The 12,870-nt window shown below is 48.2% G+C and overlaps 1 protein-coding gene across 1 annotated transcript in view; it reads left to right on the top strand.

The window, feature by feature from the left end:
* Nucleotides 1-3,906: 3,906 nt before the first annotated feature.
* The window catches only part of S1PR4 (sphingosine-1-phosphate receptor 4), a 51,288-nt gene continuing 42,324 nt past the window's right edge, over nucleotides 3,907-12,870 (top strand). Inside the window, exon 1 of the mRNA XM_082243927.1 lies at nucleotides 3,907-3,975. The gene's annotated coding sequence lies outside the window, so the exon portion shown is untranslated. The remainder of the gene's footprint in view (nucleotides 3,976-12,870) is intronic.

Raw genomic sequence — 12,870 nt, 5'->3', positions numbered from 1 at the left:
GCAGTCCCGTGCACTGCGACTTCGGCACGACTTGCACGGACTTCACATAGTGGAAGTCAATGCAAGTCGCCTCTAGGTCGCCCAGAAGTAGTACAGGACCCTTTTTCTAAGTCGGAGCGACTTGTGTCGCTCCTATTAGAACGGGTCCTGTGCCAGTGCATGGACCGCGAGGGACACCGACAAGTCGCGGTAGTGTGAATGGAGCCTAAAGGCCCGTACACACGTACCGATCGTCGGCATACAAACGTCGGCGGACGAAAGATCTGCCGATTGTACGCGTGTTAGTATGGTGCCTCCGACAGATGTCTGCGCACAATCCGCGGACAAAAGTCTTTCTTGCAAACATGAAAATTTTTGTCTGCGGACACCAGAACGGACGATTGTTCGCCTGTCAGTACAGAATTCGGCCGACAGACCGCAGATTTGCAAGACTGGGCATGCTCAGAAAATAAAAAACACACAGAAAGTTAACCATTACATGACATCACTTCTGCAGTCAGCTGAAGTCTGCAGACAAAATTCTTGTGCTGTCCTTGTGCTGTCTTTGCACTTTTCAACAGACACCGACATCCCGGGGAGAAAAGACGAACATTTGTATGCCGACCATCGGTACGTGTGTACGGGGCTTTAGGCACGAGGGGTGAAAAACACTACATCCAAATGTAGTACCTCATGGCAACCAATTTCAATTCACCTTTTTGAAATATAAATGCAAAACAGAATTTGGTTGGTTGCTCCAGGCCAGCCTTTCTGAAACGTTTTAACCTAGGAAACCCATGAACTCATTTTCAGGTCCAACTAAGATTAGTCTATCAGGGGACATTAGGAAAATGGCACATTGGTGGTCAGTGGGAAGAATGCCCCCTTATAGTGGTGGTTAGTATGCCACTCTTTAAGGCAGCTTAAAAAGTGATTGGTAGCATGATACTTGCTCTGCCAAGTGGCAAAGGACGTGGTACCATGCAGACACCATCAAATGGAAGGTCAACTAGCCACAGCTCAAGAAAGCCCCAGCCACCTCTGAAGGGGCTCTCGGTGAGAATAGTTGCTCTGGGCATTGTACTATTGTTCTTGAATAAATAAGCCTTTCCAGAACCCTGGAATTATAGACTGCTTTGCTTTCTTCTTAAAAACCTGTAAAGCTGTCTACATGTTACAATATACTTGAAATCTCCATATGGTGAAGTCACCATACACATTGCAATCCAGCATTACAATCTAAACAATCAACTTAGATTTACCAAAATGATGTAATATGAGGACCAACCTAAACTATGAAACCAATTTGTATGCAATTGGGTAGGTCCTTGTACTACACAGGTCGATCTAAAGAAGATTGTAGTTTCAGATTGTATAGAGCAGTGATGGTGAACCTTGGCACCCCAGATGTTTTGGAACTACATTTCCCATGATGCTCAACTATACTGCAGAGTGCATGAGCATGATGGGAAATGTAGTTCTAAAACATCTGGGGTGCCAAGGTTCACCATCACTGGTATAGAATATGGCCAGCTTTACTTTACTAACTATTACGTTGTGTAGGGCATAAATTGAATGAATTGTTTAGGTAGATTCTCACAGTAGTTGACACATCTAAAGCTCACTATACACTTTGCAAACTGTTCAATCTAAATTGGATCTAAAAACTAATAAGTGATACAAGGGTCTGTCTGAACACTCACAGACTGAATGGATTAATTAGGCATGTTTAGAATTGTAACATGTTTGTCAATCATAACAGTTATAGTACAAAGATTGGACAATCTATTTTTTGCACATCTATTTTTAAACCAAATATAATAAAAGCAGTCCAGAGGCTGCCATTTCTGTCTCTGCCCTCCATATTATTTTTGGCACTGACCTACAACAAGCATGCAGCTGGTGAAATCAGGGGAAAGTCAGTATTCTTGATACACCTACTTGTTCCATGTCCATGAGTTAGTGCTATTGACATACCTATTTGTTCTGTCTCCATGGTTAATGTCAAAAGGTATTATTGGATTAGTATAACATTCAGACATCTATAGCAAGACAGAAAATGAAGCCGCGCTCGGTGAAAGTCACACCGTAAGGTTTATTAAATGTAGCAGGCTTCCAAACTCTCCCGACTGACGCGTTTCACCCCCAATTTGGATTATTAATAGAGGAACCTACAGTATGCACTTGGAGCAGTGCTGTTTTCTCTTCAACTTATTCAGACATCTTTTTTTTTTTATATACCTACTTGTTCCATGTCCATGAGTTAGTACTATTGATCTACCTATTTGTTCCAACTCCATGATTAATGTCAAAAGGTATTATTGGATTAGTATAACATTCAGACATCTATAGCAAGACAGAAAATAAAGCCGCACTCAGTGAAAGTCACACCACAAGGTTTATTCAATGTAGCAGACTTCCAAACTCTTCCCACTGACGCGTTTCACCCCCAATTTGGATTATTATTTATAAAGGTACCTATTCTCTTGGAGCATTGCTGTTTTCTCTTCAATTTATTTAGACATCTTTTGCTTTTTTATATACCTACTTGTTTCATGTCCATAAGTTAGTACTATTAATATACCTATTTGTTCCATCTCCTTGATTAATGTCAGCAACTTTGAAGGTATTAAAGCCTTTGGATTAGTATAACATCCAGACATCTATAGAAAGGCAGAAAATGAATCAGCACTCAGTGAAAGTCACACCGCAAGGTTTATTCAATGTAGCAGGCTTCTAAACTCTTCCCTCTGACGCGTTTCACCCCTGATTTAGATTATTCATAGAGGTACCTATTCACTTGCAGCAGTGCTGTTTTCTCTTCAACTTATTCAGACATCTTTTGCTTTTTTTATATACCTACCTGTTTCATGTCCATGAGTTAGTACTATTGATATACCTATGTATATTAGTATAACATCCAGACATCTATAGCAAGGCAGAAAATGAAGCCGCACTTGGTGAAAGTCACACCGCAAGGTTCATTCAATGTAGCAGGCTTCCAAACTCTTCCCCACTGACGCGTTTTACCCCCGATTTGCATTATTCATAGAGTGTACCTATGCACTTGGAGCAGTGCTGTTTTCTCTTCAACTTATTTCGACATCTTTTGCTTTTTTATATACCTACCTGTTTCATGTCCATGAGTTAGTACTATTGATATACCTATGTATATTAGTATAACATCCAGACATCTATAGCAAGGCAGAAAATGAAGCCGCACTCGGTGAAAGTCACATCGCAAGGTTTATTAAATGTAGCAGGCTTCTAAACTCTTCCTACTGACGCATTTCACCCCTGATTTAGATTACTCATAGAGGCACCTGTTTTCTCTTCAATTTATTCAGACATCTTTTTATGTTTAAAGGGCGAGGCAGCAATTGAATTTATGTAAAGTTTCCTTTAGGAAAAAGGAACATGCAGGCACTAGAGTTTGCTTGAATCATGTGGCTTTGGATAGGTGGTTTTTGTCAGGCGTTACAAACCTGTGCCAACTGCCTCTTTGGATGGCTGTGGAAACTATCCCTAACAATGCCTCCATTTCAGTGTCTGCTGCATTGATCCTTTGGAAATCTACTGGAAATGATATGACCTTCTCCAGTGCTGTTTTTGAGACATATCTATGGCAGGTTAAGATATAGCTTATGTCACATAAAATACCCCAGAACAATTGCATGTACCCATGAAATAAGAAAACAAAAAGACACAACTGACCCTTTAATTATTTTATTAGGTATATGTTTAATGATTAAAAAAAATGTACATACAATCACACTATAAAACAGTTATGCAAAACAAATTAGGATTAAAGCAGTATTGACAGTTTTACCGGTTATCAGTACCCCTGCCTCTCCCCTGGGTGGGGTCCATCCTGAAACCTGTGGTTTAACAGAGGTTAGAAATATTTCCTGTTTAAACATTCTGTCAGAATGCTAGCTGTCATTCTTCTATCATCACCTGAACCCTTACACACAGTGACCATCACCTACCTGCCAGGTGAGTCTATGCTGGGAAAATGGATGGAATTGTAGAGGGAAAGTAGTTTAAGGACACTTTCAGACAGATTATTGACTTGTTTTTTTTTGGGGGGTTTTTTTTATATATTTTTAATGCTCATCAGCTCAGCTATACTTAATCATCTACAAAATGTAACCTTTAGTTGACAGCTATAGTAGTCAAAAATAACTACAAGGCTCAGTTACATGTAGGATGTTATTATTTTGTAGTGGAGTGAGTAAAGCACTTGTTGATTGTTCAGTAATTTAAAATAATTAGCATTAAGTTATGCAATTTTCAGGTAACAATCTAAACTGTATCTAAACCCCAAAAGTTCATATATTGCAGTTTACAAGTCTTTAGATGTCATGGCTGCTTTCATTTTTTTCTTTTTATAGGCTTTTTTTATTATATTTTTTTTTTTTCCTGGTGATGGAGCGAGTAAACAGAGTTTCTGTCTAAAGGTGGCTACACTTGCACCTTTACTGTATCTATGGAGGAGCAAAGTAGCCACCCTTGTCATTCTGGGGAAAGGATACTGTTGGATGCACTAGCAGATTTAGATGGACAAATTAAATTCAACCTCCAGCTAAAACTTTCTAACCACTTCTGGACCGGACCAGGCCATTTTTTGCGATTCGGCAATGTTATTTTAACGGAAAATTGCGCGGTCGTGCGAAACTGTACCTAAATAAAATAGAGCTTTCTTTTGGTGGTATTCGATCACCTGTGCGATTTTTATATTTTGCGCTATAAACAAAAAAAGGATGACATTTCTGGGGAAAAAACAATATTTTTCACATTCTGCTATATAACATTCCCCAAAAAAAATATTTAAAAACCAATTTTATTCATCCTTTCAGGCCAATTTGTTTTCTGCTACATATTTTTGGTAAAAAAAAAAAAATCGCAATAAGCGTATTTTGATTGGTTATTGCATCTACAAACTAGGGAAAAGATTTGTCATTTTTATTTTATTTTATTTTTTTACTAGTAATAGCGGCGTTCAGCGATTTTTAGCGGGACTGCGACATTGTGGCGGACAGATCGGACCCCTAACTGACATTTTTGACAATTTTAGGGGGACTAGTGACATTACTACAGTAATCAGTGCTAAAAATCTGCACTGTTACTGTAATAATGACACTGGCAGGGAAGGGGTTAACCTAGGGGGGATCAAGGGGTTAAGTGTGAGCCTAGGGGAGTGTTTACTAACTGTGGGGGGATGGGCTTGTGAAATGACCATAGAGACCTGTGATCCTATATAGAAGGATCACAGGCGCTCTGTGATTATTTCAGAGAGAACAACGGTCTGCTGTGTTTACAACAGCTGACCGTCCTTCTCTCTCAGCGGGGAGCGATCGCGGGTAAATCTGCAGCGGGTGGTTTTAATGTGGTTAAAGTGATTGTAAATGCTCCATTTTTAAAATTAGAATTACAAACATGTTCCACTTAGCTGCTCTGTGTAATGGTTTTGCACAGGGCAGCCATAACCCTCCTATTTGCAGGTTCACTGTCAGAGCTCCTCGCTCCTCCCCCCACCACCGAGTGCCCCCATAGCAAGCCACTTGGTATAGAGGGACTCGTGTGCGCTCGCTCCTGAGCCCTACTACGTGTGTCCCTGTGTCAGCGTGATGAGCTGGGGTTTACCCATACCAGGGGGACAGTGCAGTGTACCTGCAGCTTTCCTGTGGGTTTGCTGTGCTTAGCCATAGACTATATCCTGCTGGTTTGGTGTACTTTCTTGAAGCGCACCAAAAAGGAACCCAGGAAAGTTGCAGATGCACTGAGCTGTACTCGCAATGCAGGTAAACTGCAGCACATCAGTGTGGAAGCAGCCTTATAGGGGGCTCAGAACAGTAAGGGTTCATTAACATTTGCAGTTTGGGGGTGGGGTGGTAAAACCCTATAGTTAAGATGTGTTTTATCACCTCCGCCCCAAGCACACCCACTTTAGCTGCAGTGGCCAGGGGTGTACACATGTCACAGCCGCAGCAGGAGTTATACACCCTGTCATGGTTGGTGGGTGTAGCACCTGACAAGCATGACCCATTCAGTTGAATGAGGCCACCCTGCAAGTGCCCTGCAACCTTGCAGTACTGCAAACAACGGGTTAAAGCTGGCAGTGCTGTGCTGCGTTCTCACTGCCTGCTTTAACCCCTTTGACTCAACCACAGGGTTTTACCACCACCCCAAATTTGTGTGAACGAGCCTAAGCGTGTCACTGCTGAATGCAACTAAGGGCTCATTCACAAGTGCAGCAGGCATGGCTGCTCCTCTGAAAAGCTATCCTAGTGTGTTTGGTGGTGAGGAAGCGATATGTCGCCTCCTTACTACAATATTTAAACCCATGATTGCCATGCAATGCACACAATTGCGACATGGCAATCAAGTAGAGGTTTAAATCAGGTGTGAGGAGGCGACACTGTGCCTGCTGATCTTTGATTTCTCCCATGTTGTTCAGGTAGGTCCCCACCCCTTTAAAGTTGCCTATCCCTCGTGTATTTGCTTTGGAAGAATAAATCACCTCTATGTGTGTGGATGTTGCTGTGTTATGCAGACATCTCAAGTCTCCCGCGGGAGTCTCCCGCATTTCGCCCTGCACTCATGGACACCCGCGACTGCAGGGCGATATCCCGGCAGGGCTGAGGATGCAGTGTAAGAGGCGAGCAGAACGGAGCCGTTATTTACCACGTAGTACCAGCTCACAGGTGGAGTGATATCAAGTTCACTACGCCTGTGGGAGGAGGAGCCATACAGAGGAAGCACACGGCTCTGCTCTCTACTGCAGCCGTGTGCTTCCTCTGTATGACTCCTCCTCTCACAGGCGAAGTGCACTTGATATCACTCCGCCTGTGAGCCAGTACTACGGAGGAAATAGCGGCTCCGTTCTCACAGTCTTCACAGCTGAGCTTTGACACTGCTGCCCTCAGCCCTGCCGGGATATCCACAGAGACCGGCACCACAGAACCCAGCACCACAGAGCTCAGCATACCACAGAGACCAGCACCACAGAGCCCAGCTTACCACAGAGATCGGCACCACAGAGCCCAGCACCACAGAGCCCAGCATACCACAGAGACCCACACCACAGAGCCCAGCATACCACAGAGACAAGCACCACAGAGCCCAGCATACCACAGAGACAAGCATACCACAGAGCCCAGCGTACCACAGAGCCCAGCACCACAGAACCTAGCATACCACAGAGACCAGCACCACAGAGCCCAGCATACCACAGAGCCCAGTACCACAGAGACCAGCATACCACAGAGCCCAAAATACCACAGAGCCCAGCATACCACAGAGCCCAGCACCATGGAGACCGGCACCACAGAGGCTGGCACCACAGAGACCAGCATACCACAGAACCCAACATACCACAGAGCCCAACATACCACAGAGCCCAGCATACCACAGAGCCCAGCACCACAGAGGCCGGCACCACAGAGCCCAGCATACCACAGAGGCTGGCACCACAGAGGCTGGCACCACAGAGCCCAGCATACCACAGAGCCCAGCACCACAGAGCCCAGCATACCACAGAGCCCAGCACCACAGAGCCCAGCAAACAACAGAGACCAGCACCACAGAGCCCAGCTTACCACAGAGATCGGCACCACAGAGACCCACACCACAGAGCCCAGCATACCACAGAGACCCACACCACAGAGCCCAGCATACCACAGAGACCCACACCACAGAGCCCAGCATACCACAGAGACAAGCACCACAGAGCCCAGCATACCACAGAGACAAGCATACCACAGAGCCCAGCGTACCACAGAGCCCAGCACCACAGAACCTAGCATACCACAGAGACCAGCACCACAGAGCCCAGCATACCACAGAGCCCAGTACCACAGAGCCCAGCACCACAGAGACCAGCATACCACAGAGCCCAACATACCACAGAGCCCAACATACCACAGAGCCCAGCATACCACAGAGCCCAGCACCACAGAGGCTGGCACCACAGAGCCCAGCATATCACAGAGCCCAGCACCACAGAGCCCAGAATACCACAGAGACCGGCACCACAGAGCCCAGCACCACAGAGCCCAGCATATCACAGAGCCCAGTACCACAGAGCCCAGCAAACAACAGAGACCAGCACCACAGAGACCAGCATACCACAGAACCCAACATACCACAGAGCCCAACATACCACAGAGCCCAGCATACCACAGAGCCCAGCACCACAGAGGCCGGCACCACAGAGCCCAGCATACCACAGAGCCCAGCACCACAGAGGCTGGCACCACAGAGCCCAGCATATCACAGAGCCCAGCACCACAGAACCCAACATACCACAGAGCCCAACATACCACAGAGCCCAGCATACCACAGAGCCCAGCACCACAGAGGCCGGCACCACAGAGCCCAGCAAACAACAGAGACCAGCACCACAGAGCCCAGCTTACCACAGAGATCGGCACCACAGAGCCCAGCACCACAGAGCCCAGCATACCACAGAGACCCACACCACAGAGCCCAGCATACCACAGAGACAAGCACCACAGAGCCCAGCATACCACAAAGACAAGCATACCACAGAGCCCAGCGTACCACAGAGCCCAGCACCACAGAACCTAGCATACCACAGAGACCAGCACCACAGAGCCCAGCATACCACAGAGCCCAGTACCACAGAGCCCAGCACCACAGAGACCAGCATACCACAGAGCCCAACATACCAGAGAGCCCAGCATACCACAGAGCCCAGCATACCACAGAGCCCAGCACCACAGAGACCGGCACCACAGAGGCCAGCACCACAGAGATCAGCATACCACAGAGCCCAACATACCACAGAGCCCAACATACCACAGACCCCAGCATACCACAGAGCCCAGCACCACAGAGGCCGGCACCACAGAGCCCAGCATACCACAGAGCCCAGCACCACAGAGGCTGGCACCACAGAGCCCAGCATACCACAGAGCCCAGCACCACAGAGACCGGCACCACAGAGCCCAGCACCACAGAGACCGGCACCACAGAGCCCAGCACCACAGAGACCAGCATACCACAGAGCCCAACATACCACAGAGCCCAACATACCACAGAGCCCAGCATACCACAGAGCCCAGCACCACAGAGGCCGGCACCACAGAGCCCAGCATACCACAGAGCCCAGAACCACAGAGGCTGGCACCACAGAGCCCAGCATATCACAGAGCCCAGCACCACAGAGCCCAGCATACCACAGAGACCGGCACCACAGAGCCCAGCACCACAGAGCCCAGCATATCACAGAGCCCAGTACCACAGAGCCCAGCAAACAACAGAGACCAGCACCACAGAGCCCAGCTTACCACAGAGATCGGCACCACAGAGCCCAGCACCACAGAGCCCAGCATACCACAGAGACCCACACCACAGAGCCCAGCATACCACAGAGACAAGCACCACAGAGCCCAGCATACCACAGAGACAAGCATACCACAGAGCCCAGCGTACCACAGAGCCCAGCACCACAGAACCTAGCATACCACAGAGACCAGCACCACAGAGCCCAGCATACCACAGAGCCCAGTACCACAGAGCCCAGCACCACAGAGACCAGCATACCACAGAGCCCAACATACCAGAGAGCCCAGCATACCACAGAGCCCAGCATACCACAGAGCCCAGCACCACAGAGACCGGCACCACAGAGGCCAGCACCACAGAGATCAGCATACCACAGAACCCAACATACCACAGAGCCCAACATACCACAGACCCCAGCATACCACAGAGCCCAGCACCACTGAGGCCGGCACCACAGAGCCCAGCATACCACAGAGCCCAGCACCACAGAGGCTGGCACCACAGAGCCCAGCATACCACAGAGCCCAGCACCACAGAGACCGGCACCACAGAGCCCAGCACCACAGAGACCGGCACCACAGAGCCCAGCACCACAGAGACCAGCATACCACAGAACCCAACATACCACAGAGCCCAACATACCACAGAGCCCAGCATACCACAGAGCCCAGCACCACAGAGGCCGGCACCACAGAGCCCAGCATACCACAGAGCCCAGAACCACAGAGGCTGGCACCACAGAGCCCAGCATATCACAGAGCCCAGCACCACAGAGCCCAGCATACCACAGAGACCGGCACCACAGAGCCCAGCACCACAGAGCCCAGCACCACAGAGCCCAGCAAACAACAGAGACCAGCACCACAGAGCCCAGCTTACCACAGAGATCGGCACCACAGAGCCCAGCACCACAGAGCCCAGCATACCACAGAGACCCACACCACAGAGCCCAGCATACCACAGAGACAAGCACCACAGAGCCCAGCATACCACAGAGACAAGCATACCACAGAGCCCAGCGTACCACAGAGCCCAGCACCACAGAACCTAGCATACCACAGAGACCAGCACCACAGAGCCCAGCATACCACAGAGCCCAGTACCACAGAGCCCAGCACCACAGAGACCAGCATACCACAGAGCCCAACATACCACAGAGCCCAGCATACCACAGAGCCCAGCATACCACAGAGCCCAGCACCACAGAGACCGGCACCACAGAGGCCAGCACCACAGAGATCAGCATACCACAGAACCCAACATACCACAGAGCCCAACATACCACAGAGCCCAGCATACCACAGAGCCCAGCACCACAGAGATCAGCATACCACAGAACCCAACATACCACAGAGCCCAACATACCACAGAGCCCAGCATACCACAGAGGCCTGCACCACAGAGCCCAGCATACCACAGAGCCCAGCACCACAGAGGCTGGCACCACAGAGCCCAGCATACCACAGAGCCCAGCACCACAGAGCCCAGCATACCACAGAGCCCGGCATACCACGGAGCCCAGCACCACAGAGACCGGCACCACAGAGCCCAGCATACCACAGAGCCCAGCACCACAGAGCCCAGCATGCCACAGAGCCCAGCACCACAGAGCCCAGCACCACAGAGCCCAGCACCACAAAGACCGGCACCACAGAGCCCAGCATACCACAGAGCCCAGCACCACAGAGCCCAACCTACCACAGAGACTGGCACCACAGAGACCGGCACCACAGATATCAGAATACCACAGAGACTGATACCCCAGATATCACAGAGCCCAGCATAGCACAGAGACCGACACCACAGAGACCAATACCACAGATATCACAGAGACCAGCACCACAGAGACCAGCATAGTCTGCAAAATAAGTAGAAAAGGTATGTGCATTAGTGTGTGTAAATTGTTGAAATGTGTTTTTTAATACCTAGCTGTGTTCTGTCATAATAAAATGTCATGTCCTTGTTCATACATGTATGAATAATGACATTACATTTTCTGGCTGCCTACGTCACATGTGCTAGGGGTGCAACTAGCCCCCAGCACATAACTGTAAGTATCCCAGCATGTGCAGTGTTTCTGACTCCTACCACCATCACCACTTCAAATCACTGAAGTGGTCATGGTGGTTAGAGTGTTCCTTTAATATCTCCCAGAAGAAGTAAACCTCTGTATACTGATTACATTTTATTTCATTATCGGGGGGAAGGGGGGGGGGGGGGTGTGCGATGGTGTGGAGTGCCACCTTCCTGAAATGAGTTTTTGCAGGTTGGGATGTCTGGATATGGAAACGTTTTTTACACTTTAGAATGGGGTGCCTCGTGATTTGCAGACTTTTAGGCCTCATGCACGCTGGACGTTTTTACAGCTGCTGTTTTTATCATCAGACATTTTTTTTCTGCAGCGAGTAAACTGTAAGATGTTATTCTATGTGTCCATGCACACATTGGCTGTTATCAGCAGTTTTTGGCAGAGGCGTTTTCTGGCTGGAAAAAAAACGCAAACTAGTGGGTTTTGAGTGGGGTTTTTCAGCTGTAAAAACGCTCTAATGTCAATAAACGCCAAAATAAACGCAGATAAAGGCCAAAAACATTGCTTTTTTAAGGCCTGGGTTCTGTTTTGAGGTGTCGTTCATGGAACATAGCCTGGGTTCACACTAGTGCATGCTGAACACTGCATGTGATTTGCACCAAAAACGCACCGCATTCCTGTGCACATCACATGTGATGTCTGTGCGATGCAATTTGAGCCATATATTTTGTATAGCTCAAATTGCATCACATTTGCACCAAAATGTTGTAGGACTCTTTTTTCTCCACAACTAATCGCATTGCATGGGTGTGAACACCCATGCGATGCGATTCTGGCAAGCCCACTGCATTTTGCGATCTGTGTCGGGGTATCGTTCATGGAACATGAAGTCCTGTTGACATTTTGCCGATTTGGCATGCGATTTGTCATGTTGAATCGCATGTCAAATCGGAGCCTATTGCTGGCAACGGCACTGGTTCACACTGAGGGCGGGTTTGAAATCATTCAGCTGAACGTGCATGATTTCAAACTCGCATGTCAATGCAACGTCGGGGTGATTTGACAGACATCCGTCCGGGTTCATGCACAGACGTCTATTGAAATCGCCCTGAAGTCGCCAAAAGTAGTGCAGAAACTACTTTTGGCAACCGGTGCGGCGCCGCAAAGTCAGGGTTGCACCAATTCGGACGGTGACGTTGCCGGCAATAGGTTCTGATTTGACATGTGATTTGACATGTCAAATCGTATGTCAAATCTGTGAACAGGGGCTTAATGTTCCATGAACGGCCCCCCCCCGAAACAGATTGCAAAATGCAGTGAGCTTGACAGAATCGCATCGCATGGGTGTCCACACCCATGCAATGCGATTTTGATGTGGGGAAAAAAGGGTCCACATTTGCACCAAAATGTTGTAGGACCCCTTTTTCCCTGCACCTAAATCTTATCGCATGGGTGTGAACAATCATGCGATGCAATTCCGGCAAGCATTGCATTGTAGGAAAATCAGAGTTACTAAAATAGCAGAGGTGATTTTTAGATAAAAACGTTGA

Source organism: Pelophylax lessonae (assembly GCF_965119305.1).
Source record: "Pelophylax lessonae genome assembly, chromosome: 1".
NCBI classification, from domain to species: Eukaryota; Metazoa; Chordata; class Amphibia; order Anura; family Ranidae; genus Pelophylax; species Pelophylax lessonae.
This window is presented reverse-complemented; position numbering and strand designations above follow the sequence as displayed.